Source organism: Salvelinus alpinus, chromosome 29, assembly GCF_045679555.1.
Source record: "Salvelinus alpinus chromosome 29, SLU_Salpinus.1, whole genome shotgun sequence".
NCBI lineage: Eukaryota > Metazoa > Chordata > Actinopteri > Salmoniformes > Salmonidae > Salvelinus > Salvelinus alpinus.
The window spans coordinates 3350427-3376867 of NC_092114.1; the positions used below are offsets into that span (position 1 = coordinate 3350427).

Below are 26441 nucleotides of genomic sequence, written 5' to 3' on the forward strand. Positions count from 1 at the left end.
GTAATACACAGTGGAACCATCATCATGTTGTTGTATATAACTGACAGTATAACACAGTGGAACCATCATCATGTTGTTGTATATAACTGACAGTAATACACAGTGGAACCATCATCATGTTGTATATAACTGACAGTAATACACAGTGGAACCATCATCATGTTGTTGCATATAACTGACAGTAATACATAGTGGAACCATCATCATGTTGTTGTATATAACTGACAGTAATACACAGTGGAACCATCATCATGTTGTATATAACTGACAGTAATACACAGTGGAACCATCATCATGTTGTTGTATATAACTGACAGTAATACATAGTGGAACCATCATCATGTTGTTGTATATAACTGACAGTAAAACACAGTGGAACCATCATCATGTTGTATATAACTGACAGTAATACACAGTGGAACCATCATCATGTTGTATATAACTGACAGTAATACACAGTGGAACCATCATCATGTTGTTGTATATAACTGACAGTAATACACCGTGGAACCATCATCATGTTGTATATAACTGACAGTAATACACAGTGGAACCATCATCATGTTGTATATAACTGACAGTAATACACAGTGGAACCATCATCATGTTGTATATAACTGACAGTAATACACAGTGGAACCATCATCATGTTGTATATAACTGACAGTAATACATTGTGGAACCATCATCATGTTGTTGTATATAACTGACAGTAATACACAGTGGAACCATCATCATGTTGTTGTATATAACTGACAGTAATACATAGTGGAACCATCATCATGTTGTTGTATATAACTGACAGTAATACACAGTGGAACCATCATCATGTTGTTGTATATAACTGACAGTAATACATAGTGGAACCATCATCATGTTGTATATAACTGACAGTAATACACCGTGGAACCATCATCATGTTGTATATAACTGACAGTAATACATAGTGGAACCATCATCATGTTGTATATAACTGACAGTAATACACAGTGGAACCATCATCATGTTGTATATAACTGACAGTAATACACAGTGGAACCATCATCATGTTGTATATAACTGACAGTAATACACAGTGGAACCATCATCATGTTGTATATAACTGACAGTAATACACAGTGGAACCATCATCATGTTGTATATAACTGACAGTAATACACAGTGGAACCATCATCATGTTGTATATAACTGACAGTAATACATAGTGGAACCATCATCATGTTGTTGTATATAACTGACAGTAATACATAGTGGAACCATCATCATGTTGTTGTATATAACTGACAGTAATACACAGTGGAACCATCATCATGTTGTATATAACTGACAGTAATACATAGTGGAACCATCATCATGTTGTATATAACTGACAGTAATACATAGTGGAACCATCATCATGTTGTATATAACTGACAGTAATACATAGTGGAACCATCATCATGTTGTTGTATATAACTGACAGTAATACATAGTGGAACCATCATCATGTTGTATATAACTGACAGTAATACATAGTGGAACCATCATCATGTTGTATATAACTGACAGTAATACATAGTGGAACCATCATCATGTTGTTGTATATAACTGACAGTAATACATAGTGGAAACATCATCATGTTGTTGTATATAACTGACAGTAATACACAGTGGAACCATCATCATGTTGTATATAACTGACAGTAATACACAGTGGAACCATCATCATGTTGTTGTATATAACTGACAGTAATACACAGTGGAACCATCATCATGTTGTATATAACTGACAGTAATACATAGTGGAACCATCATCATGTTGTATATAACTGACAGTAATACACAGTGGAACCATCATCATGTTGTATATAACTGATAGTAATACACAGTGGAACCATCATCATGTTGTATATAACTGACAGTAATACATAGTGGAACCATCATCATGTTGTATATAACTGACAGTAATACACAGTGGAACCATCATCATGTTGTATATAACTGACAGCAATACATAGTGGAACCATCATCATGTTGTATATAACTGACAGCAATACACAGTGGAACCATCATCATGTTGTATATAACTGACAGTAATACACAGTGGAACCATCATCATGTTGTATATAACTGACAGTAATACATAGTGGAACCATCATCATGTTGTATATAACTGACAGTAATACACAGTGGAACCATCATCATGTTGTATATAACTGACAGTAATACACAGTGGAACCATCATCATGTTGTTGTATATAACTGACAGTAATACATAGTGGAACCATCATCATGTTGTATATAACTGACAGTAATACACAGTGGAACCATCATCATGTTGTTGTATATAACTGACAGTAATACACAGTGGAACCATCATCATGTTGTTGTATATAACTGACAGTAATACACAGTGGAACCATCATCATGTTGTATATAACTGACAGTAATACACAGTGGAACCATCATCATGTTGTTGCATATAACTGACAGTAATACATAGTGGAACCATCATCATGTTGTTGTATATAACTGACAGTAATACACAGTGGAACCATCATCATGTTGTATATAACTGACAGTAATACACAGTGGAACCATCATCATGTTGTTGTATATAACTGACAGTAATACATAGTGGAACCATCATCATGTTGTTGTATATAACTGACAGTAAAACACAGTGGAACCATCATCATGTTGTATATAACTGACAGTAATACACAGTGGAACCATCATCATGTTGTATATAACTGACAGTAATACACAGTGGAACCATCATCATGTTGTTGTATATAACTGACAGTAATACACCGTGGAACCATCATCATGTTGTATATAACTGACAGTAATACACAGTGGAACCATCATCATGTTGTATATAACTGACAGTAATACACAGTGGAACCATCATCATGTTGTATATAACTGACAGTAATACACAGTGGAACCATCATCATGTTGTATATAACTGACAGTAATACATAGTGGAACCATCATCATGTTGTTGTATATAACTGACAGTAATACACAGTGGAACCATCATCATGTTGTTGTATATAACTGACAGTAATACATAGTGGAACCATCATCATGTTGTTGTATATAACTGACAGTAATACACAGTGGAACCATCATCATGTTGTTGTATATAACTGACAGTAATACATAGTGGAACCATCATCATGTTGTATATAACTGACAGTAATACACCGTGGAACCATCATCATGTTGTATATAACTGACAGTAATACATAGTGGAACCATCATCATGTTGTTGTATATAACTGACAGTAATACACAGTGGAACCATCATCATGTTGTATATAACTGACAGTAATACACAGTGGAACCATCATCATGTTGTATATAACTGACAGTAATACACAGTGGAACCATCATCATGTTGTATATAACTGACAGTAATACATAGTGGAACCATCATCATGTTGTTGTATATAACTGACAGTAATACATAGTGGAACCATCATCATGTTGTTGTATATAACTGACAGTAATACATAGTGGAACCATCATCATGTTGTTGTATATAACTGACAGTAATACATAGTGGAACCATCATCATGTTGTTGTATATAACTGACAGTAATACACAGTGGAACCATCATCATGTTGTTGTATATAACTGACAGTAATACACAGTGGAACCATCATCATGTTGTATATAACTGACAGTAATACACAGTGGAACCATCATCATGTTGTATATAACTGACAGTAATACATAGTGGAACCATCATCATGTTGTATATAACTGACAGTAATACACAGTGGAACCATCATCATGTTGTATATAACTGATAGTAATACACAGTGGAACCATCATCATGTTGTATATAACTGACAGTAATACACAGTGGAACCATCATCATGTTGTCGTATATAACTGACAGTAATACATAGTGGAACCATCATCATGTTGTATATAACTGACAGCAATACACAGTGGAACCATCATCATGTTGTATATAACTGACAGCAATACACAGTGGAACCATCATCATGTTGTTTTTAACTGAAATTAACTGGATCTCATTGTCCTCTTCACATTGTAATGGATTTACAGAAATGCTTTATCACTTTGCTGCTTTGGCAATATCTACAAATTGTATTTCATGCCAATAAAAGCAATCTGAATTTGAGAGAAACAGAGAGCGAGTGCAAGACCAGATAGAGAGAGAGATGAGAGAGTTGAGAGAGAGACCGGAGAGACAGAGAGAGAGAGCATGGAGAAGGAGAGAGCGGAACAGAGAGAGAATGAGAGGGCTGTTATCATCAGGCTGTAAACTAATCTTCTGCTTCCCCTGGATACAGCTACTCTACTCTACTCTCCATGCCTCAGCACAACTCTACTCTACTCTCCCTGCCTCAGCACAGCTCTACTCTCCCTGCCTCAGCACAGCTTTACTCTACTCTCCCTGCCTCAGCACAGCTCTACTCTCCCTGCCTCAGCACAGCTCTACTCTACTTACCCTGCCTCAGCACAACTCTACTCTCCCTGCCTCAGCACAACTGTACTCTACTCTCCCTGCCTCAGCACAGCTCTACTCTACTCTCCCTGCCTCAGCACAACTCTACTCTACCCTCCCTGCCTCAACATAACTCTACTCTACTCTCCCTGCCTCAGCACAACTCTACTCTACTTACCCTGCCTCAGCACAACTCTACTCTACTCTCCCTTCCTCAACACAACTCTACTCTACTCTCCATGCCTCAGCACAACTCTACTCTACTCTCCCTGCCTCAGCACAGCTCTACTCTACTCTCCCTGCCTCAGCACAACTCTACTGTACTCTCCCTGCCTCAACACAACTCTACTCTACTCTCCCTGCCTCAGCACAACTCTACTCTACTCTCCCTGCCTCAGCACAGCTCTACTCTCCCTGCCTCAGCACAGCTTTACTCTACTCTCCCTGCCTCAGCACAGCTCTACTCTCCCTGCCTCAGCACAGCTCTACTCTACTTACCCTGCCTCAGCACAACTCTACTCTCCCTGCCTCAGCACAACTCTACTCTACTCTCCCTGCCTCAGCACAGCTCTACTCTACTCTCCCTGCCTCAGCACAACTCTACTCTACCCTCCCTGCCTCAGCACAACTCTACTCTACTCTCCCTGCCTCAGCACAGCTCTACTCTACTCTCCCTGCCTCAGCACAACTCTACTCTACCCTCCCTGCCTCAACATAACTCTACTCTACTCTCCCTGCCTCAGCACAACTCTACTCTACTCTCCCTGCCTCAGCACAACTCTACTCTACTCTCCCTTCCTCAACACAACTCTACTCTACTCTCCATGCCTCAGCACAACTCTACTCTACTCTCCCTGCCTCAGCACAACTCTACTCTACTCTCCCTTCCTCAACACAACTCTACTCTACTCTCCATGCCTCAGCACAACTCTACTCTACTCTCCCTGCCTCAGCACAGCTCTACTCTACTCTCCCTGCCTCAGCACAACTCTACTCTACTCTCCCCGCCTCAACACAACTCTACTCTACTCTCCCTGCCTCAGCACAACTCTACTCTACTCTCCCTGCCTCAGCACAGCTCTACTCTACCTGCCTCAGCACAGCTTTACTCTACTCTCCCTGCCTCAGCACAGCTCTACTCTCCCTGCCTCAGCACAACTCTACTCTACTCTCCCTGCCTCAGCACAACTCTACTCTACTCTCCCTTCCTCAACACAACTCTACTCTACTCTCCCTGCCTCAGCACAACTCTACTCTACTCTCCCTGCCTCAGCACAGCTCTACTCTACTCTCCCTGCCTCAGCACAACTCTACTCTACTCTCCCTGCCTCAACACAACTCTACTCTACTCTCCCTGCCTCAGCACAACTCTACTCTACTCTCCCTGCCTCAGCACAGCTCTACTCTCCCTGCCTCAGCACAGCTTTACTCTACTCTCCCTGCCTCAGCACAACTCTACTCTACTCTCCCTGCCTCAGCACAGCTCTACTCTCCCTGCCTCAGCACAGCTTTACTCTACTCTCCCTGCCTCAGCACAGCTCTACTCTACTCTCCCTGCCTCAGCACAACTCTACTCTACCCTCCCTGCCTCAACATAACTACTAGAGCACAACTCTACTCTACTCTCCCTGCCTCAGCACAACTCTACTCTACTCTCCCTTCCTCAACACAACTCTACTCTACTCTCCATGCCTCAGCACAACTCTACTCTACTCTCCCTGCCTCAGCACAGCTCTACTCTACTCTCCCTGCCTCAGCACAACTCTACTCTACTCTCCCTGCCTCAACACAACTCTACTCTACTCTCCCTGCCTCAGCACAACTCTACTCTACTCTCCCTGCCTCAGCACAGCTCTACTCTACTCTCCCTGCCTCAGCACAACTCTACTCTACCCTCCCTGCCTCAACATAACTCTACTCTACTCTCCCTGCCTCAGCACAACTCTACTCTACTCTCCCTGCCTCAGCACAACTCTACTCTACTCTCCCTTCCTCAACACAACTCTACTCTACTCTCCATGCCTCAGCACAACTCTACTCTACTCTCCCTGCCTCAGCACAGCTCTACTCTACTCTCCCTGCCTCAGCACAACTCTACTCTACTCTCCCTGCCTCAACACAACTCTACTCTACTCTCCCTGCCTCAGCACAACTCTACTCTACTCTCCCTGCCTCAGCACAGCTCTACTCTCCCTGCCTCAGCACAGCTTTACTCTACTCTCCCTGCCTCAGCACAGCTCTACTCTCCCTGCCTCAGCACAGCTCTACTCTACTTACCCTGCCTCAGCACAACTCTACTCTCCCTGCCTCAGCACAACTGTACTCTACTCTCCCTGCCTCAGCACAGCTCTACTCTACTCTCCCTGCCTCAGCACAACTCTACTCTACCCTCCCTGCCTCAACATAACTCTCCTCTACTCTCCCTGCCTCAGCACAACTCTACTCTACTCTCCCTGCCTCAGCACAACTCTACTCTACTCTCCCTTCCTCAACACAACTCTACTCTACTCTCCATGCCTCAGCACAACTCTACTCTACTCTCCCTGCCTCAGCACAGCTCTACTCTACTCTCCCTGCCTCAGCACAACTCTACTCTACTCTCCCTGCCTCAACACAACTCTACTCTACTCTCCCTGCCTCAGCACAACTCTACTCTACTCTCCCTGCCTCAGCACAGCTCTACTCTCCCTGCCTCAGCACAGCTTTACTCTACTCTCCCTGCCTCAGCACAGCTCTACTCTCCCTGCCTCAGCACAGCTCTACTCTACTTACCCTGCCTCAGCACAACTCTACTCTCCCTGCCTCAGCACAACTCTACTCTACTCTCCCTGCCTCAGCACAGCTCTACTCTACTCTCCCTGCCTCAGCACAACTCTACTCTACCCTCCCTGCCTCAGCACAACTCTACTCTACTCTCCCTGCCTCAGCACAGCTCTACTCTACTCTCCCTGCCTCAGCACAACTCTACTCTACCCTCCCTGCCTCAACATAACTCTACTCTACTCTCCCTGCCTCAGCACAACTCTACTCTACTCTCCCTGCCTCAGCACAACTCTACTCTACTCTCCCTTCCTCAACACAACTCTACTCTACTCTCCATGCCTCAGCACAACTCTACTCTACTCTCCCTGCCTCAGCACAACTCTACTCTACTCTCCCTGCCTCAGCACAACTCTACTCTACTCTCCCTTCCTCAACACAACTCTACTCTACTCTCCATGCATCAGCACAACTCTACTCTACTCTCCCTTCCTCAACACAACTCTACTCTACTCTCCCTGCCTCAGCACAGCTTTACTCTACTCTCCCTGCCTCAGCACAGCTCTACTCTCCCTGCCTCAGCACAGCTCTACTCTACTTACCCTGCCTCAGCACAACTCTACTCTCCCTGCCTCAGCACAACTGTACTCTACTCTCCCTGCCTCAGCACAGCTCTACTCTACTCTCCCTGCCTCAGCACAACTCTACTCTACCCTCCCTGCCTCAACATAACTCTCCTCTACTCTCCCTGCCTCAGCACAACTCTACTCTACTCTCCCTGCCTCAGCACAACTCTACTCTACTCTCCCTTCCTCAACACAACTCTACTCTACTCTCCATGCCTCAGCACAACTCTACTCTACTCTCCCTGCCTCAGCACAGCTCTACTCTACTCTCCCTGCCTCAGCACAACTCTACTCTACTCTCCCTGCCTCAACACAACTCTACTCTACTCTCCCTGCCTCAGCACAACTCTACTCTACTCTCCCTGCCTCAGCACAGCTCTACTCTCCCTGCCTCAGCACAGCTTTACTCTACTCTCCCTGCCTCAGCACAGCTCTACTCTCCCTGCCTCAGCACAGCTCTACTCTACTTACCCTGCCTCAGCACAACTCTACTCTCCCTGCCTCAGCACAACTCTACTCTACTCTCCCTGCCTCAGCACAGCTCTACTCTACTCTCCCTGCCTCAGCACAACTCTACTCTACCCTCCCTGCCTCAGCACAACTCTACTCTACTCTCCCTGCCTCAGCACAGCTCTACTCTACTCTCCCTGCCTCAGCACAACTCTACTCTACCCTCCCTGCCTCAACATAACTCTACTCTACTCTCCCTGCCTCAGCACAACTCTACTCTACTCTCCCTGCCTCAGCACAACTCTACTCTACTCTCCCTTCCTCAACACAACTCTACTCTACTCTCCATGCCTCAGCACAACTCTACTCTACTCTCCCTGCCTCAGCACAACTCTACTCTACTCTCCCTGCCTCAGCACAACTCTACTCTACTCTCCCTTCCTCAACACAACTCTACTCTACTCTCCATGCATCAGCACAACTCTACTCTACTCTCCCTGCCTCAGCACAGCTCTACTCTACTCTCCCTGCCTCAGCACAACTCTACTCTACTCTCCCCGCCTCAACACAACTCTACTCTACTCTCCCTGCCTCAGCACAACTCTACTCTACTCTCCCTGCCTCAGCACAGCTCTACTCTACCTGCCTCAGCACAGCTTTACTCTACTCTCCCTGCCTCAGCACAGCTCTACTCTCCCTGCCTCAGCACAACTCTACTCTACTCTCCCTGCCTCAGCACAACTCTACTCTACTCTCCCTTCCTCAACACAACTCTACTCTACTCTCCATGCCTCAGCACAACTCTACTCTACTCTCCCTGCCTCAGCACAGCTCTACTCTACTCTCCCTGCCTCAGCACAACTCTACTCTACTCTCCCTGCCTCAACACAACTCTACTCTACTCTCCCTGCCTCAGCACAACTCTACTCTACTCTCCCTGCCTCAGCACAGCTCTACTCTCCCTGCCTCAGCACAGCTTTACTCTACTCTCCCTGCCTCAGCACAACTCTACTCTACTCTCCCTGCCTCAGCACAGCTCTACTCTCCCTGCCTCAGCACAGCTTTACTCTACTCTCCCTGCCTCAGCACAGCTCTACTCTCCCTGCCTCAGCACAGCTCTACTCTACTTACCCTGCCTCAGCACAACTCTACTCTCCCTGCCTCAGCACAACTCTACTCTACTCTCCCTGCCTCAGCACAGCTCTACTCTACTCTCCCTGCCTCAGCACAACTCTACTCTACCCTCCCTGCCTCAACATAACTCTACTCTACTCTCCCTGCCTCAGCACAACTCTACTCTACTCTCCCTGCCTCAGCACAACTCTACTCTACTCTCCCTTCCTCAACACAACTCTACTCTACTCTCCATGCCTCAGCACAACTCTACTCTACTCTCCCTGCCTCAGCACAGCTCTACTCTACTCTCCCTGCCTCAGCACAACTCTACTCTACTCTCCCTGCCTCAACACAACTCTACTCTACTCTCCCTGCCTCAGCACAACTCTACTCTACTCTCCCTGCCTCAGCACAGCTCTACTCTCCCTGCCTCAGCACGGTTTTACTCTACTCTCCCTGCCTCAGCACAGCTCTACTCTCCCTGCCTCAGCACAGCTCTACTCTACTTACCCTGCCTCAGCACAACTCTACTCTCCCTGCCCCAGCACAACTCTACTCTACTCTCCCTGCCTCAGCACAGCTCTACTCTACTCTCCCTGCCTCAGCACAACTCTACTCTACCCTCCCTGCCTCAACATAACTCTACTCTACTCTCCCTGCCTCAGCACAACTCTACTCTACTCTCCCTGCCTCAGCACAACTCTACTCTACTCTCCCTTCCTCAACACAACTACTCTACTCTCCATGCCTCAGCACAACTCTACTCTACTCTCCCTGCCTCAGCACAGCTCTACTCTACTCTCCCTGCCTCAGCACAACTCTACTCTACTCTCCCTGCCTCAACACAACTCTACTCTACTCTCCCTGCCTCAGCACAACTCTACTCTACTCTCCCTGCCTCAGCACAGCTCTACTCTCCCTGCCTCAGCACAGCTTTACTCTACTCTCCCTGCCTCAGCACAGCTCTACTCTCCCTGCCTCAGCACAGCTCTACTCTACTTACCCTGCCTCAGCACAACTCTACTCTCCCTGCCTCAGCACAACTCTACTCTACCTGCCTCAGCACAGCTCTACTCTACTCTCCCTGCCTCAGCACAACTCTACTCTACCCTCCCTGCCTCAACATAACTCTACTCTACTCTCCCTGCCTCAGCACAACTCTACTCTACTCTCCCTGCCTCAGCACAACTCTACTCTACTCTCCCTTCCTCAACACAACTCTACTCTACTCTCCATGCCTCAGCACAACTCTACTCTACTCTCCCTGCCTCAGCACAGCTCTACTCTACTCTCCCTGCCTCAGCACAACTCTACTCTACTCTCCCTGCCTCAACACAACTCTACTCTACTCTCCCTGCCTCAGCACAACTCTACTCTACTCTCCCTGCCTCAGCACAGCTCTACTCTCCCTGCCTCAGCACAGCTTTACTCTACTCTCCCTGCCTCAGCACAGCTCTACTCTCCCTGCCTCAGCACAACTCTACTCTACTCTCCCTGCCTCAGCACAACTCTACTCTACTCTCCCTTCCTCAACACAACTCTACTCTACTCTCCATGCCTCAGCACAACTCTACTCTACTCTCCCTGCCTCAGCACAGCTCTACTCTACTCTCCCTGCCTCAGCACAACTCTACTCTACTCTCCCTGCCTCAGCACAACTCTACTCTACTCTCCCTGCCTCAGCACAGCTCTACTCTCCCTGCCTCAGCACAGCTTTACTCTACTCTCCCTGCCTCAGCACAACTCTACTCTACTCTCCCTGCCTCAGCACAGCTCTACTCTCCCTGCCTCAGCACAGCTTTACTCTACTCTCCCTGCCTCAGCACAGCTCTACTCTCCCTGCCTCAGCACAGCTCTACTCTACTTACCCTGCCTCAGCACAACTCTACTCTCCCTGCCTCAGCACAACTCTACTCTACTCTCCATGCCTCAGCACAGCTCTACTCTACTCTCCCTGACTCAGCACAACTCTACTCTACCCTCCCTGCCTCAACATAACTCTACTCTACTCTCCCTGCCTCAGCACAACTCTACTCTACTCTCCCTGCCTCAGCACAACTCTACTCTACTCTCCCTTCCTCAACACAACTCTACTCTACTCTCCATGCCTCAGCACAACTCTACTCTACTCTCCCTGCCTCAGCACAGCTCTACTCTACTCTCCCTGCCTCAGCACAACTCTACTCTACTCTCCCTGCCTCAACACAACTCTACTCTACTCTCCCTGCCTCAGCACAACTCTACTCTACTCTCCCTGCCTCAGCACAACTCTACTCTACTCTCCCTTCCTCAACACAACTCTACTCTACTCTACTCTACTCTGCTCTGCTCTGCTCTGCTCTACTCTACTCTACTCTACTCTGCTCTGCTCTGCTCTGCTCTGCTCTACTCTGCTTTGTTCTGGTCTGCTCAGTTCTACTTTGTCAGAGGCAGAATGACTTCCAGATGGAACGTGTTTGCCTTGGATTACTGCAGGGTAACCTGCCTGGCTTAGAGAGAGAGAGAGAGAGAGAGAGAGAGAGAGAGAGAGAGAGAGAGAGAGAGAGAGAGAGAGAGAGAGAGAGAGAGAGAGAGAGAGAGAGAGAGAGAGAGAGAGAGAGAGAGAGAGAGAGAGAGAGAGAGAGAGAGAGAGAGAGAGAGAGAGAGAGAGAGAGAGAGAGAGAGAGAGAGAGAGAGAGAGAGAGAGAGAGAGAGAGAGAGAGAGAGAGAGAGAGAGAGAGAGAGAGAGAGAGAGAGAGAGAGAGAGAGAGAGAGAGAGAGAGAGAGAGAGAGAGAGAGAGAGAGAGAGAGAGAGAGAGAGAGAGAGAGAGAGAGAGAGAGAGAGAGGGCTGTTATCAACAGGCTGTAATAATGAAGCTTCTGCTTACCCTGGCTGCTGCCTAGCTCAGCTCTACTCTACTCTGCCTGGCTCTGCTCTACTCTATTCTAATCTGCTCTGCCTGGCTCTGCTCTACTCTGCTCTGCCTGGCTCTGCTCTACTCTGCTCTGATTGGCTCTGGTCTACTCTGATCTGCTCTGCCTGGCTCTGCTCTACTCTATTCTACTCTGCTCTGATTGGCTCTGGTCTACTCTGCTCTGCCTGGCTCAGCTCTACTCTGCTCTGATTGGCTCTGGTCTACTCTGCTCTGCCTGGCTCAGCTCTACTCTGCTCTGATTGGCTCTGGTCTACTCTGCTCTGCCTGGCTCAGCTCTACTCTGCTCTGATTGGCTCTGGTCTACTCTGCTCTGCCTGGCTCAGCTCTACTCTACTCTGATTGGCTCTGCTCTACTCTACTCTGCTCTGCCTGGCTCAGTTCTACTCTACTCTGATTGACTCAGCTCTACTCTACTCTGATTGGCTCAGCTCTACTCTACTCTGATTGGCTCAGCTCTACTCTACTCTGATTGGCTCTGCTCTACTCTGCTCTGATTGGCTCTGCTCTACTCTGCTCTGCCTGGCTCAGCTCTGCTCTACTCTGATTGGCTCAGCTCTACTCTACTCTGATTGGCTAAGCTCTACTCTACCTTAATTGGCTCAGCTCTACTCTACTCTGATTGACTCAGCTCTACTCTACCTTAATTGGCTCAGCTCTACTCTACTCTGATTGACTCAGCTCTACTCTACTCTGATTGGCTCAGCTCTACTCTACTCTGATTGGCTCTGCTCTACTCTGCTCTGATTGGCTCTGCTCTAACCTGCTCTGCCTGGCTCAGCTCTACTCTACTCTGATTGGCTCTACTCTACTCTGCTCTGCCTGGCTCAGCTCTACTCTACTCTGATTGGCTCAGCTCTACTCTACTCTGCTTGGCTCAGCTCTATTCTACTCTGATTGGCTCAGCTCTACTCTACTCTGATTGGCTCAGCTCTACTCTACTCGGCTGGCGGAATGACTTCCATATGGTCGGGAAAGTTTATTGTGTTACTGCAGGGTAACCTGCGTGAGTTTAGAGAGAAAGAGTACAGATTATGTACAGCCTCAGTGAGCGTAGCCTTGCTATTGAGAAAGGCCGCAGTAGGCAGACCTGGTTCTCAAGAGAAGACAGGCTATGTGCACACTGCCCACAAAATGAGGTGGGAACTGAGCTGCACTTCCTAACCTCCTGCCAAATGTATGACCATATTAGAGACACAAATTTCCCTCGGATTACACAGACTCACAAAGAATTCTAAAACAAATCCAATTTTGATCAACTCCCATATCTACTGGGTGAAATACCACAGTATTCCATCACAGCAGCAAGATTTGTGACCTGTTGCCACAAGAAAAGGTCAACCAGTGAAGAACAAACACCACTGTAAATACAACCCATATTATGTTTATTTTCCCACTTTTGTACCTATTTGCACATAATATGACATTTGTAATGTCTTTATTCTTTTGGAACTTCTGTGAGTGTATTATTTAATGTTCATTTTTATTGTTTATTCCACTTGTGTTTATTATCTTCTTCATGTGCTTTGGCAACGTTAACATATGTGTCCCATGCCAATAAAGCCCCTTGAATTGAAATATAATTTTAGAGGGCCACTTCTACTTACTTCTACTTGACCTCGACAACCTGTTTTGGGACACAGACGCCTCAGCCTGCTGGAGCTGCTTGCTCAGTCAGCCTGTCACACATCCTCCTCCTCCTCCTCCTCCCACCGCTGGGAGCCCGCCCACACCGACTCCCTCCACCTGGGTCCCGGAGCGCCGCCGACCGACCCCAACTGCAGGAGGAAGCATCACTATTCTATTCCTCGTTCTAACGGCAACCGACACACAACCGGTAGGCGCGCCAGATGTGCAAGTCCTAATGTGTTGTTATTCATCTCCTCTCTAACCTAGACTAGCCTATATCTATAAGATTAAATTCATTTCATTTCAACAGTCTTTTTGGAAGATTAAAAGGCTTTCAGCGACGGAAAAGCAGAACAGTTTATTTGATAGCGTCGCATCACCTCCGTGTTTTCTCTCTAGCTCGACTCGAACGCCTTGAACATCAGTTCCGTTCCATCCAGAATGTTGTCTGCTGAATGAAGAATCGTTGCCACCCTGCTGTGCTGCTCATGTGTTCTGGGTATCTATGACGGACCGTTCCGACTTCTTGAGCCGTTCTTCTTATTGACCGAACTGATAAACATTCGTCATTCTAACATTGATTGGAGTGGTACCGGAGTCAGAGACTGACTGGAAATACATTTTTTTGCCCTCACACCATCGTAACGCATGGTGGGAATTTTGCATCTTTTCAGTGTAAGTGCCATTTATGTATTCACAAGTTCACTCTCTTCTTTGCTTGTCTTTTATGTTGCTGTGTATATTTGGTTGTGGAGAGAAGTCAATATCGGCTAGATCATCTGGTGAGACTTGCTGTTGCGTTGTAGCCGTGGTGAAACGTATCGGATACAACAAAGGTGGTTGCTGAAGTGGGCAATGGCTCTTTTATGGAAATGCTTCGTCAAAAATACTGTCAAAATATGAATATGAATTGAAATAATCTATGATCTAGACTATGGAATTGCGGTTTATATTCATGCGCAACCGGATATGGTATTATTGGAAATAAATGCGCGTAAAATAAAGGGAATCTCTGGTGAAACAGACCTGTAATAATTTAACATGGATTTTAATCAGCAGGCTTATTATGTTCTAGTTGTCATTTTTCATGTTCATTAGACATAAGAGAAAACCCCGGTGAAAGAATTCACTATGTATGCAACGTGGTTCTTTCCGCGCGTAATGTTTTCATACAAGGATGATTTGGGCAGGCAGGTCACCCGTGATAAGTCAGTATTGGACATCCATCCATGTCTTAGGACATCGGGAGATGACGTGAAAATCGGCCACTAGGGGCAACAGTCACCTTCAAGTGTGTTTCTGTTTTGCGTGTATGGCACATGGTCATAAGCGTCTGCCTCTGGCTCCGATGGTTTAATGTTCGAATACAGCAGGATAGAAAGTTGTTTTAGATATTTTGGTTTTAAGCCGATCCCAAACCTTAAGCCGAACCTTAGAAATTCGGAGTGATTCGGCGTGATGGGGTCTAGTATGCTGGGGTGATGGGGTCTAGTATGCTGGCGTGATGGAGTCTAGTATGCTGGGGTGATGGGGTCTAGTGTGCTGGGGTGATGGGGTCTAGTATGCTGGGGTGATGGGGTCTAGTATGCTGGGGTGATGGGGTCTAGTATGCTGGGGTGATGGGGTCTAGTGTGCTGGGGTGATGGGGTCTAGTATGCTGGGGTGATGGGGTCTAGGCTGCTGGGGTGATGGGGTCTAGTGTGCTGGGGTGATGGGGTCTAGTATGCTGGGGTGATGGGGTCTAGTATGCTGGGGTGATGGGGTCTAGTGTGCTGGGGTGATGGGGTCTAGTATGCTGGGGTGATGGGGTCTAGTATGCTGGGGTGATGGGGTCTAGTATGCTGGGGTGATGGGGTCTAGTGTGCTGGGGTGATGGGGTCTAGTATGCTGGGGTGATGGGGTCTAGTGTGCTGGGGTGATGGGGTCTAGTATGCTGGGGTGACGTGGTCTAGTATGCTGGGGTGATGGGGTCTAGTATGCTGGGGTGACGTGGTCTAGTATGCTGGGGTGATCGGGTCTAGTATATGCCGTTGAATATCAATATACATATCATCATGTAGTATATACAATTGCATATCAATATACATGCCAGTATGTAGTATATAAAAATGAATAATTAAATAATAATTTTCATATCAGTATGTAGTATATATAAATGAATAATAATATACATATCAGTATGTAGAATATAAAATGAATAATTAAATTAATATTATTCATATCAGTGTGTAGTATATAAAAATGTATAATTTAATAATAATATACATGTCAGTATGAAAGAATGCTTTAATGTTCATGCCTGGCCAGCCTGTCTGCTCTCCCAACACACACACACACACACACACACACACACACACACACACACACACACACACACACACACACACACACACACACACACACACACACACACACACACACACACACACACACACACACACACACCAATCTGTCAGATCCAATGTCACCCCTTCAACCTGAAGTAGGCCTTTACGTCAGCTGACAATCCCCTGGAGTCTGGAGCCCTGAACCCGGCTCATTCAAGGGTCTTAGCAACACACTGTGCTGTCTGTGTTTCTGCTCTTCATAGTTTTGGTCGCTCTTCTTTTAAAGGTTGACATCTGTGGGACTTTGCATGTCATTAGGACACCACCTGGCCAAACCCCAACCAAGGACCAGTCACATCTCCTCAATCCATCCTGATGTTTTTACTATCCACCCACTGAGACTTTGTCAATGCCCACAAATCCTCACGTGACCCCCCCAAAAAAAATCCAAGTTGAAGTTGAAATGGGATTTATTTTAGGGGGCAGTGGTTGTATTGGTAGTGGTGGGGTAACCTAGTGTTTGGGCAACAGCTTAACATTGAAATGAAAAGGGTTGGTTTATATTTTTTACTCCTGGCTATGGGAACTTGGTCTCCGTGGCAGTCAGCATGTCTTCTGTGCTGAGAAAGGAAAAGAGCAGACACTTGGCAGGCTGCTGGGTTGATGGGGTCTAGTCTGCTGGGGTGACGGGGTCTAGCCTGCTGGGGTGATGGGGTCTAGTGTGCTGGGGTGATGGGGTCTAGGCTGCTGGGGTGATGGGGTCTAGTCTGCTGGGGTGATGGGGTCTAGTCTGCTGGGGTGATGGGGTCTAGCCTGCTGGGTGATGAGGTCTAGGCTGCTGGGGTGATGGGGTCTAGTCTGCTGGGGTGATGGGGTCTAGCCTGCTGGGTGATGGGGTCTAGGCTGCTGGGGTGATGGGGTCTAGTCTGCTGGGTGATGAGGTCTAGTCTGCTGGGGTGATGGGGTCTAGGCTGCTGGGTGATGAGGTCTAGGCTGCTGGGGTGATGGGGTCTAGGCTGCTGGGGTGATGGGGTCTAGGCTGCTGGGGTGATGGGGTCTAGGCTGCTGGGGTGATGGGGTCTAGGCTGCTGGGGTGATGGGGTCTAGCCTGCTGGGGTGATGAGGTCTAGTCTGCTGGGGTGATGGGGTCTAGGCTGCTGGGGTGATGGGGTCTAGGCTGCTGGGGTGATGGGGTCTAGTGTGCTGGGGTGATGGGGTCTAGGCTGCTGGGGTGATGGGGTCTAGGCTGCTGGGGTGATGAGGTCTAGTGTGCTGGGGTGATGCGGTCTAGTCTGCTGGGGTGATGGGGTCTAGTCTGCTGGGGTGATGGGGTCTAGGCTGCTGGGGTGATGGGGTCTAGGCTGCTGGGGTGATGGGGTCTAGTGTGCTGGGGTGATGCGGTCTAGTCTGCTGGGGTGATGGGGTCTAGTCTGCTGGGGTGATGGGGTCTAGGCTGCTGGGGTGATGGGGTCTAGGCTGCTGGGGTGATGGGGTCTAGTATGCTGGGGTGATGGGGTCTAGTCTGCTGGGGTGATGGGGTCTAGTCTGCTGGGGTGATGGGGTCTAGGCTGCTGGGGTGATGGGGTCTAGTGTGCTGGGGTGATGGGGTCTAGGCTGCTGGGGTGATGGGGTCTAGGCTGCTGGGGTGATGGGGTCTAGTCTGCTGGGGTGATGGGGTCTAGGCTGCTGGGGTGATGGGGTCTAGGCTGCTGGGGTGATGGGGTCTAGTGTGCTGGGGTGATGCGGTCTAGTCTGCTGGGGTGATGGGGTCTAGTGTGCTGGGGTGATGGAGTCTAGGCTCCTGGGGTGATGGTGTCTAGGCTGCTGGGGTAATGTGGTGATGTGGTGATGTGGTGTAGCCTGCTGGGGTGATGAGGTCTAGTCTGCTGGGGTGATGGGGTCTAGTCTGCTGGGGTGATGGGGTCTAGTCTGCTGGGGTGATGGGGTCTAGTGTGCTGGGGTGATGGAGTCTAGGCTCCTGGGGTGATGGTGTCTAGGCTGCTGGGGTAATGTGGTGATGTGGTGATGTGGTGTAGCCTGCTGGGGTGATGAGGTCTAGTCTGCTGGGGTGATGGGGTCTAGTCTGCTGGGGTGATGAGGTCTAGGCTGCTGGGTGATGGGGTCTAGGCTGCTGGGGTGATGGGGTCTAGTCTGCTGGGGTGATGGGGTCTAGTCTGCTGGGGTGATGGGGTCTAGTATGCTGGGGTGATGGGGTCTAGTCTGCTGGGGTGATGGGGTCTAGTCTGCTGGGGTGATGGGGTCTAGGCTGCTGGGGTGATGAGGTCTAGTCTGCTGGGGTGATGGGGTCTAGCCTGCGGGGGTGATGGGGTCTAGTCTGCTGGGGTGATGGGGTCTAGTCTGCTGGGGTGATGGGGTCTAGTCTGCTGGGGTGATGAGGTCTAGTCTGCTGGGGTGATGGGGTCTAGCCTACTGGGGTGATGGGGTCTAGGCTGCTGGGGTGATGAGGTCTAGTCTGCTGGGGTGATGGGGTCTAGTCTGCTGGGGTGATGAGGTCTAGTCTGCTGGGGTGATGGGGTCTAGTCTGCTGGGGTGATGGGGTCTAGTCTGCTGGGGTGATGGGGTCTAGTCGGCTGGGGTGATGAGATCTAGGCTGCTGGGGTGATGGGGTCTAGGCTGCTGGGTGATGAGGTCTAGTCTGCTGGGGTGATGAGGTCTAGTCTGCTGGGGTGATGTAGTCTAGGCTGTTGGGGTGATGGGGTCTAGTATGCTGGGGTGATGTGGTCTAGTCTGCTGGGTGATGAGGTCTAGGCTGCTGTGGTGATGAGGTCTAGTCTGCTGGGGTGATGAGGTCTAGTCTGCTGGGTGATGAGATCTAGGCTGCTGGGGTGATGAGGTCTAGTCTGCTGGGGTGATGTGGTCTAGGCTTCTGGGGTGATGGGGTCTAGGCTGCTGGGGTGATGAGGTCTAGGCTGCTGGGGTGATGAGGTCTAGGCTGCTGGGGTGATGGGGTCTAGTGTGCTGGGGTGATGGGGTCTAGGCTGATGGGGTGATTAGGTCTAGTATGCTGGGGTGATGGGGTCTAGGCTGCTGGGGTGATGAGGTCTAGTATGCTGTGGTGATGGGGTCTAGGCTGCTGGGGTGATGGGGTCTAGGCTGCTGGGGTGATGAGGTCTAGTATGCTGTGGTGATGAGGTCTAGTATGCTGGGGTGATTAGGTCTAGTATGCTGTGGTGATGGGGTCTAGTATGCTGTGGTGATGGGGTCTAGGCTGCTGGGGTGATGGGGTCTAGGCTGCTGGGGTGATGGGGTCTTGGCTGCTGGGGTGATGAGGTCTAGTATGCTGGGGTGATTAGGTCTAGTATGCTGTGGTGATGGGGTCTAGTGTGCTGTGGTGATGGGGTCTAGGCTGCTGTGGTGATGGGGTCTAGGCTGCTGTGGTGATGGGGTCTAGGCTGCTGGGGTGATGGGGTCTTGGCTGCTGGGGTGATGAGGTCTACGCTGCTGGGGTGATGTGGTCTAGTCTGTTGGGGTGATGGGGTGTAGGCTGCTAGGTGATGAGGTCTAGTCTGCTGTGGTGATGAGGTCTAGTCTGCTGGGGTGATGAGATCTAGTCTGCTGGGGTGATGAGGTCTAGTCTGCTGGGGTGATGAGATCTAGGCTGCTGGGGTGATGGGGTCTAGGCTGCTGGGTGATGAGTTCTAGGCTGCTGGGGTGATAGCGTCTAGTGTGCTTGGTGATGAGGTCTAGCCTGCTGGGGTGATGGGGTCTAGGCTGCTGGGTGATGAGGTCTAGTCTGCTGGGGTGATGAGGTCTAGTCTGCTGGGGTTATGTGGTCTATGCTGTTGGGGTGATGGGGTCTAGGCTGCTGGGTGATGAGGTCTAGGCTGCTGGGTGATGGGGTCTAGTCTGCTGGGGTGATGAGCTCTAGGCTGCTGGGGTGATGGGGTCTAGGCTGCTGGGGTGATGGGGTCTAGGCTGCTGGGGTGATGGGGTCTAGGCTGCTGGGGTGATGGGGTCTAGGCTGCTGGGGTGATGGGGTCTAGGCTGCTGGGGTGATGTGGTCTAGGCTGCTGGGGTGATGAGGTCTAGGCTGCTGGGGTGATGGAGTCTAGGCTGCTGGGGTGATGGAGTCTAGGCTGCTGGGGTGATGGGGTCTAGGCTGCTGGGGTGATGGAGTCTAGTCTGCTGGGGTGATGAGGTCTAGGCTGCTGGGTGATGGAGTCTAGGCTGCTGGGGTGATGGAGTCTAGGCTGCTGGGGTGATGGGGTCTAGGCTGCTGGGGTGATGGAGTCTAGTCTGCTGGGGTGATGAGGTCTAGGCTGCTGGGTGATGAGGTCTAGGCTGCTGGGGTGATGGGGTCTAGGCTGCTGGGGTGATGGGGTCTAGGCTGCTGGGGTGATGGGGTCTAGGCTGCTGGGGTGATGGGGTCTAGGCTGCTGGGGTGATGAGGTCTAGGCTGCTGGGGTGATGGGGTCTAGGCTGCTGGGGTGATGGAGTCTAGGCTGCTGGGGTGATGGAGTCTAGGCTGCTGGGGTGATGGGGTCTAGGCTGCTGGGGTGATGGAGTCTAGTCTGCTGGGGTGATGAGGTCTAGGCTGCTGGGTGATGAGGTGTAGGCTGCTGGGGTGATGGGGTCTAGGCTGCTGGGGTGATGGGGTCTAGGCTGCTGGGGTGATGGGGTCTAGGCTGCTGGGGTGATGAGGTCTAGGCTGCTGGGGTGATGGGGTCTAGGCTGCTGGGGTGATGAGGTCTAGGCTGCTGGGGTGATGGAGTCTAGGCTGCTGGGGTGATGGGGTCTAGGCTGCTGGGGTGATGGGGTCTAGGCTGCTGGGGTGATGAGTAGAATGTAGATGCTACTGTAACATGTAGTTAAATTACTAGTTGAATTCCCATCAAGCTACTGTAACATGTAGTTAAATTACTAGTTGAACTACCATCGAGCTACTATAACATGTAGTTAAATTACTAGTTGAACTATCATCAAGCTACTATAACATGTAGTTAAATTACTAGTTGAAATACCATCAAGCTACGGCAACATGTAGTTAAATTACTAGTTGAAATACCATCAAGCTACGGCAACATGTAGTTAAATTACTAGTTGAACTATCATCAAGCTACTGTAACATGTAGTTAAATTACTAGTTGAACTACCATCAAGCTACTGCAACATGTAGTTAAATTACTAGTTGAACTACCATCAAGCTACTGCAACATGTAGTTCACTGCTCCCTAATCTTGTAGCTAGCTGTGATAATACTTATTGCTATGATTGGGGAAATCAATACATGTTAATCATTTGATTGTTCTGACTGGTTGGACTGTAGGCTAGACACACAACATGAAACTGGCTTTTCAATTACCACTCAGCATGTGTGTGAAGAGAAAAACATAGAAACAGTGAGAGGGACATGTCTCATCCTGGAATATACAAGGCCTGAGGTCCTCTGTCTTTGGCCTAAAGAGCAGGAACTCAGACTTCATCAAAGAAATCGTAAATACAGACATTGTCATCCTACAAGAAACACGGTACAGAGGAGACGGACCCACTGGTTGCCCTCTAGGTTACAGAGAGCTGGTAGTCCCATCCACCACACTACCAGGTGGGTGGTATAGAGGAGACAGACCCACTGGTTGCCCTCTAGGTTACAGAGAGCTGGTAGTCCCATCCACCACACTACCAGGTGTGAAACAGGGAAGAGACTCAGGGGGTATGCTAATTTGGTGTAGAGCAGACCTAACTCACTCTATTAAATTCATCAAAACAGGAACATTTTACATTTGACTAGAAATTCAAAAGGAAATGATCTCAACAGAGAAAAATGTCCTCATGTGTGCTACCTATATCCCCTCACTAGAATCCCCATACTTTAATGAAGACAGCTTCTCCATCCTGGAGGGGGAAATCAATCATTTCCAGGCCCAGGGACATGTACTAGTCTGTGGTGACCTAAATGCCAGAACTGGACAAGAACCTGACACCCTCAGCACACAGGGGGACAAACACCTGCCTGGAGGTGGCAACATTTCCTCCCCAATATGCCCCCCTAGGCACAACTATAACAACATAACCAACAAAAACGGGTCACAACTCCTGCAACTCTGTCTTACGCTGGGTATGTACATAGTCAATAGTAGGCTTCGAGGAGACTCCTATGGTAGGTACACCTATAGCTCATCTCTTGGCAGTAGTACTGTAGACTACTTTATCACTGACCTCAACCCAGAGTCTGTCAGAGCGTTCACAGTCAGTCCACTGACACCCCTATCAGACCACAGCTAAATCACAGTCTACTTTAACAGAGCAATACTCAATCATGAGGCATCAAAGCCAAAGGAACTGAGTAATATTAAGAAATGCTATAGATGGTAGGAATGTAGTGTGGAAACCTACCAAAAAACAATTAGGCAACAACAAATTCAATCCCTTTAAGACAACTTCCTGGACAAAATGTTCCGCTGTAATAGTGAAGGTGTAAACCTGGCAGTAGAAAATCTTAGCAGTTTATTTGACCTCTCTGCTTCCATATCAAATCTAAATATATAGCAGAAAACCGAAGAAAATGAACAACAATGACAAATGGTTTGATGAAGAATGCAAAAACCTAAGAAAGAAATTGAGAAACCTATCCAGCCAAAAACATAGAGACAGAAAACCTGACCCTTCACTATGGTGAATCACTAAAACAATACAGAAATACACTACGGAAAAAGAAGGAACAGCACGTCAGAAATCAGCTCAATGTAATTGAAGAATCCATAGACTCTAACCACTTCTGGGAAAATTGGAAAACACTAAACAAACAACAACACGAAGAATTATCTATCCAAAATGGAGATGTATGGGTAAACCACTTCTCCAATCTTTTTGGCTCTATAACAAAGAACAAACAGCAAAAACATATACATGATCAAATACAAATCTTAGAATCAACTATTAAAGACTACCAGAACCCACTGGATTCTACAATTACCTTGAATGAACTACAGGACAAAATACAAACCCTCCAACCCAAAACGGCCTGTGGTGTTGATGGTATCCTCAATGAAATGGTATAATATACAGACCACAAATTCCAATTGGCTTAAATACTAAAACTCTTTAACATCATCCTCAGCTCTGGCATCTTCCCCAATATTTGAAACCAAGGACTGATCCCCCCCAATCCACAAAGTGGAGACAGATTTGACCCCAATAACTACCGTGGGATATGCGTCAACAGCAACCTTGTGGAAATCCTCTGCATTATCAATAACAGCAGACTCATTCTCAACAATGTACTGAGCAAATGTCAAATTGGCTTTTTTCCAAATGATCGTACAACAGACCACATATTCACCCTGCACACCCTAATCGACAGACAAACATAACAAAACAAAGGCAAAGTCTTTTGTTGATTTCAAAAAAGCCTTCGACTCAATTTGGCATGAGGGTCTGCTATACAAATTGATGAAGTGGTATTGGGAAAAAAACATACAACATTATAAAATCCATGTACACAAACAACAAGTGTGCGGTTAAAATAGGCAAAAAAAAACACACAGGGCCGTGGGGTGAGACAGGGATGCAGCTTAAGCCCCACCCTCTTCAACATATATATCAACAAATTAGCGAGGGCACTAGAAAAGTCTGCAGCACCCGGCCTCACCCTACTAGAATCTGAAGTCAAATGTCTACTGTTTGCTGATGATCTGGTGCTTCCGTCACCAACCAAGGAGGGTCTACAGCAGCACCTAGATCTTCTGCACAGATTCTGCCAGACCTGGGCCCTGACAGTAAATCTCAGTAAGACAAATATAATGGTGTTCCAAAATAGGTCCAGTCACCAGGACCACAAATACAAATTCCATCTAGACACCGTTACCCTAGAGCACACAAAAAACTATACATACATTGGCCTAAACATCAGCGCCACAGGTAACTTCCACAAAGCTGTGAACGATCTGAGAGACAAGGCAAGAAGGGCATTCTATGCCATCAAAAGGAACATAAAATTCGACATACCAATTAGGATCTGGATAAAAAATATTTGAATCAGTTATAGAACCCATTGCCCTTTATGGTTGTGAGGTCTGGGGTCCGCTCACCAACCAATAATTCACAAAATGGGACAAACACCAAATTGAGATTCTGCATGCAGAATTCTGCAGAAATATACTCTGTGTACAATGTAAAACACCAAATAATGCATGCAGAGCAGAATAAGGCCGACACCCGCTAATTATCAAAATCCAGAAAAGAGACGTTAAATTCTACAACCACCTAAAAGGAAGCGATTCCCAAACCTTCCATAACAAAGCCTTCACCTACAGAGAGATGAACCTGGAGAAGAGTCCCCCTAAGCAAGCTGGTCCTGGGGCCAGCAAACACAAACAGACCCCACAGAGCCCCAGGACAGTGACACAATTAGACCCAACCAAATCATGAGAAACGAAAAAATATTTTCTTGACACATTTGGAAATAATTAACAAAAAAACAGAGCAAACTAGAATGCTATTTGGCCATAAAAATAGACTACACAGTGCCAGAATACCTGACCACTGCGACTGACCCAAACTTAAGGATAGCTTTGACTATGTACAGACTCAGTGAGCATAGCCTTGCTATTGAGAAAGGCCGCCGTAGGCAGACATGGCTCTCAAGAGAAGACAGGCTATGTGCACACTGCCCACAAAATGAGGTGGAAACTGAGCTGCACTTCCTAACCTCCTGCCAAATGTGTGACCATATTAAAGAGACATATTTCCCTCAGATTACACAGACCCACAAAGAATTCATAAACAATTTAAATTTTGATAACCTCCCATATCTACTGGGTGAAATACCAGTGTGCCATCACAGCAACAAGATGTGTGACCTGTTGCCACAAGAAAAGAGCAACCAGTGAAGAACAAACACCACTGTAAATACAACCCATATTTATGTTTATTTATTTTTCCCTTTTGTACTTTAACTATTTGCACATCGTTACAACACTGTATATATACATAATATGACATTTGAAATGTTTTTATTCTTTTGGAACTTCTGTGAGTGTAATGTTTACTGTTCATGTTTGATTGTTTATTTCACTTTCGTTTATTATATACTTCACATGCTTTGGCAATGTAAACATATGTTTCCCATGCCAATAATGCAGCTTAAATTGAAATTGAGAGAGAGAGAGAAAGAGACAGAGAGAGAGTGAATGGCATTAATTAAAGTCAAATACGTTGGTTGGGGTGGGTAGAGGCTAGGTTAGAGGTCAGTATTACAGTAATGGGTTGTAGAGGCTAGGTTAGAGGTCAGTATTACAGTAATGGGTTGTAGAGGCTAGGTTAGAGGTCAGTATTACAGTAATGGGTTGTAGAGGCTAGGTTAGAGGTCAGTATTACAGTAATGGGTTGTAGAGGCTAGGTTAGAGGTCAGTATATAGTAAGGGGTTGTAGAGGCTAGGTTAGAGGTCAGTATTACAGTAATGGGTTGTAGAGGCTAGGTTAGAGGTCAGTATTACAGTAAGGGGTTGTAGAGGCTAGGTTAGAGGTCAGTATTACAGTAAGGGGTTGTAGAGGCTAGGTTAGAGGTCAGTATACAGTAATGGGTTGTAGAGGCTAGGTTAGAGGTCAGTATTACAGTAAGGGGTTGTAGAGGCTAGGTTAGAGGTCAGTATACAGTAATGGGTTGTAGAGGCTAGGTTAGAGGTCAGTATTACAGTAATGGTTGTAGAGGCTAGGTTAGAGGTCAGTATACAGTAATGGGTTGTAGAGGCTAGGTTAGAGGTCAGTATTACAGTAAGGGGTTGTAGAGGCTAGGTTAGAGGTCAGTATTACAGTAAGGGGTTGTAGAGGCTAGGTTAGAGGTCAGTATATAGTAAGGGGTTGTAGAGGCTAGGTTAGAGGTCAGTATTACAGTAATGGGTTGTAGAGGCTAGGTTAGAGGTCAGTATTACAGTAAGGGGTTGTAGAGGCTAGGTTAGAGGTCAGTATTACAGTAAGGGGTTGTAGAGGCTAGGTTAGAGGTCAGTATATAGTAAGGGGTTGTAGAGGCTAGGTTAGAGGTCAGTATTACAGTAATGGGTTGTAGAGGCTAGGTTAGAGGTCAGTATATAGTAAGGGGTTGTAGAGGCTAGGTTAGAGGTCAGTATACAGTAATGGGTTGTAGAGGCTAGGTTAGAGGTCAGTATTACAGTAAGGGGTTGTAGAGGCTAGGTT

The 26441-nt window shown here is 47.5% G+C and overlaps 1 protein-coding gene across 1 annotated transcript in view; it reads left to right on the forward strand.

Annotated features, from left to right (window-relative positions):
* Positions 1-14120: 14120 nt before the first annotated feature.
* LOC139559348 (protein CBFA2T1-like) overlaps positions 14121-26441 on the forward strand; it is a 197940-nt gene continuing 185619 nt past the window's right edge. The window contains exon 1 of the mRNA XM_071375276.1: positions 14121-14637. The gene's annotated coding sequence lies outside the window, so the exon portion shown is untranslated. The remainder of the gene's footprint in view (positions 14638-26441) is intronic.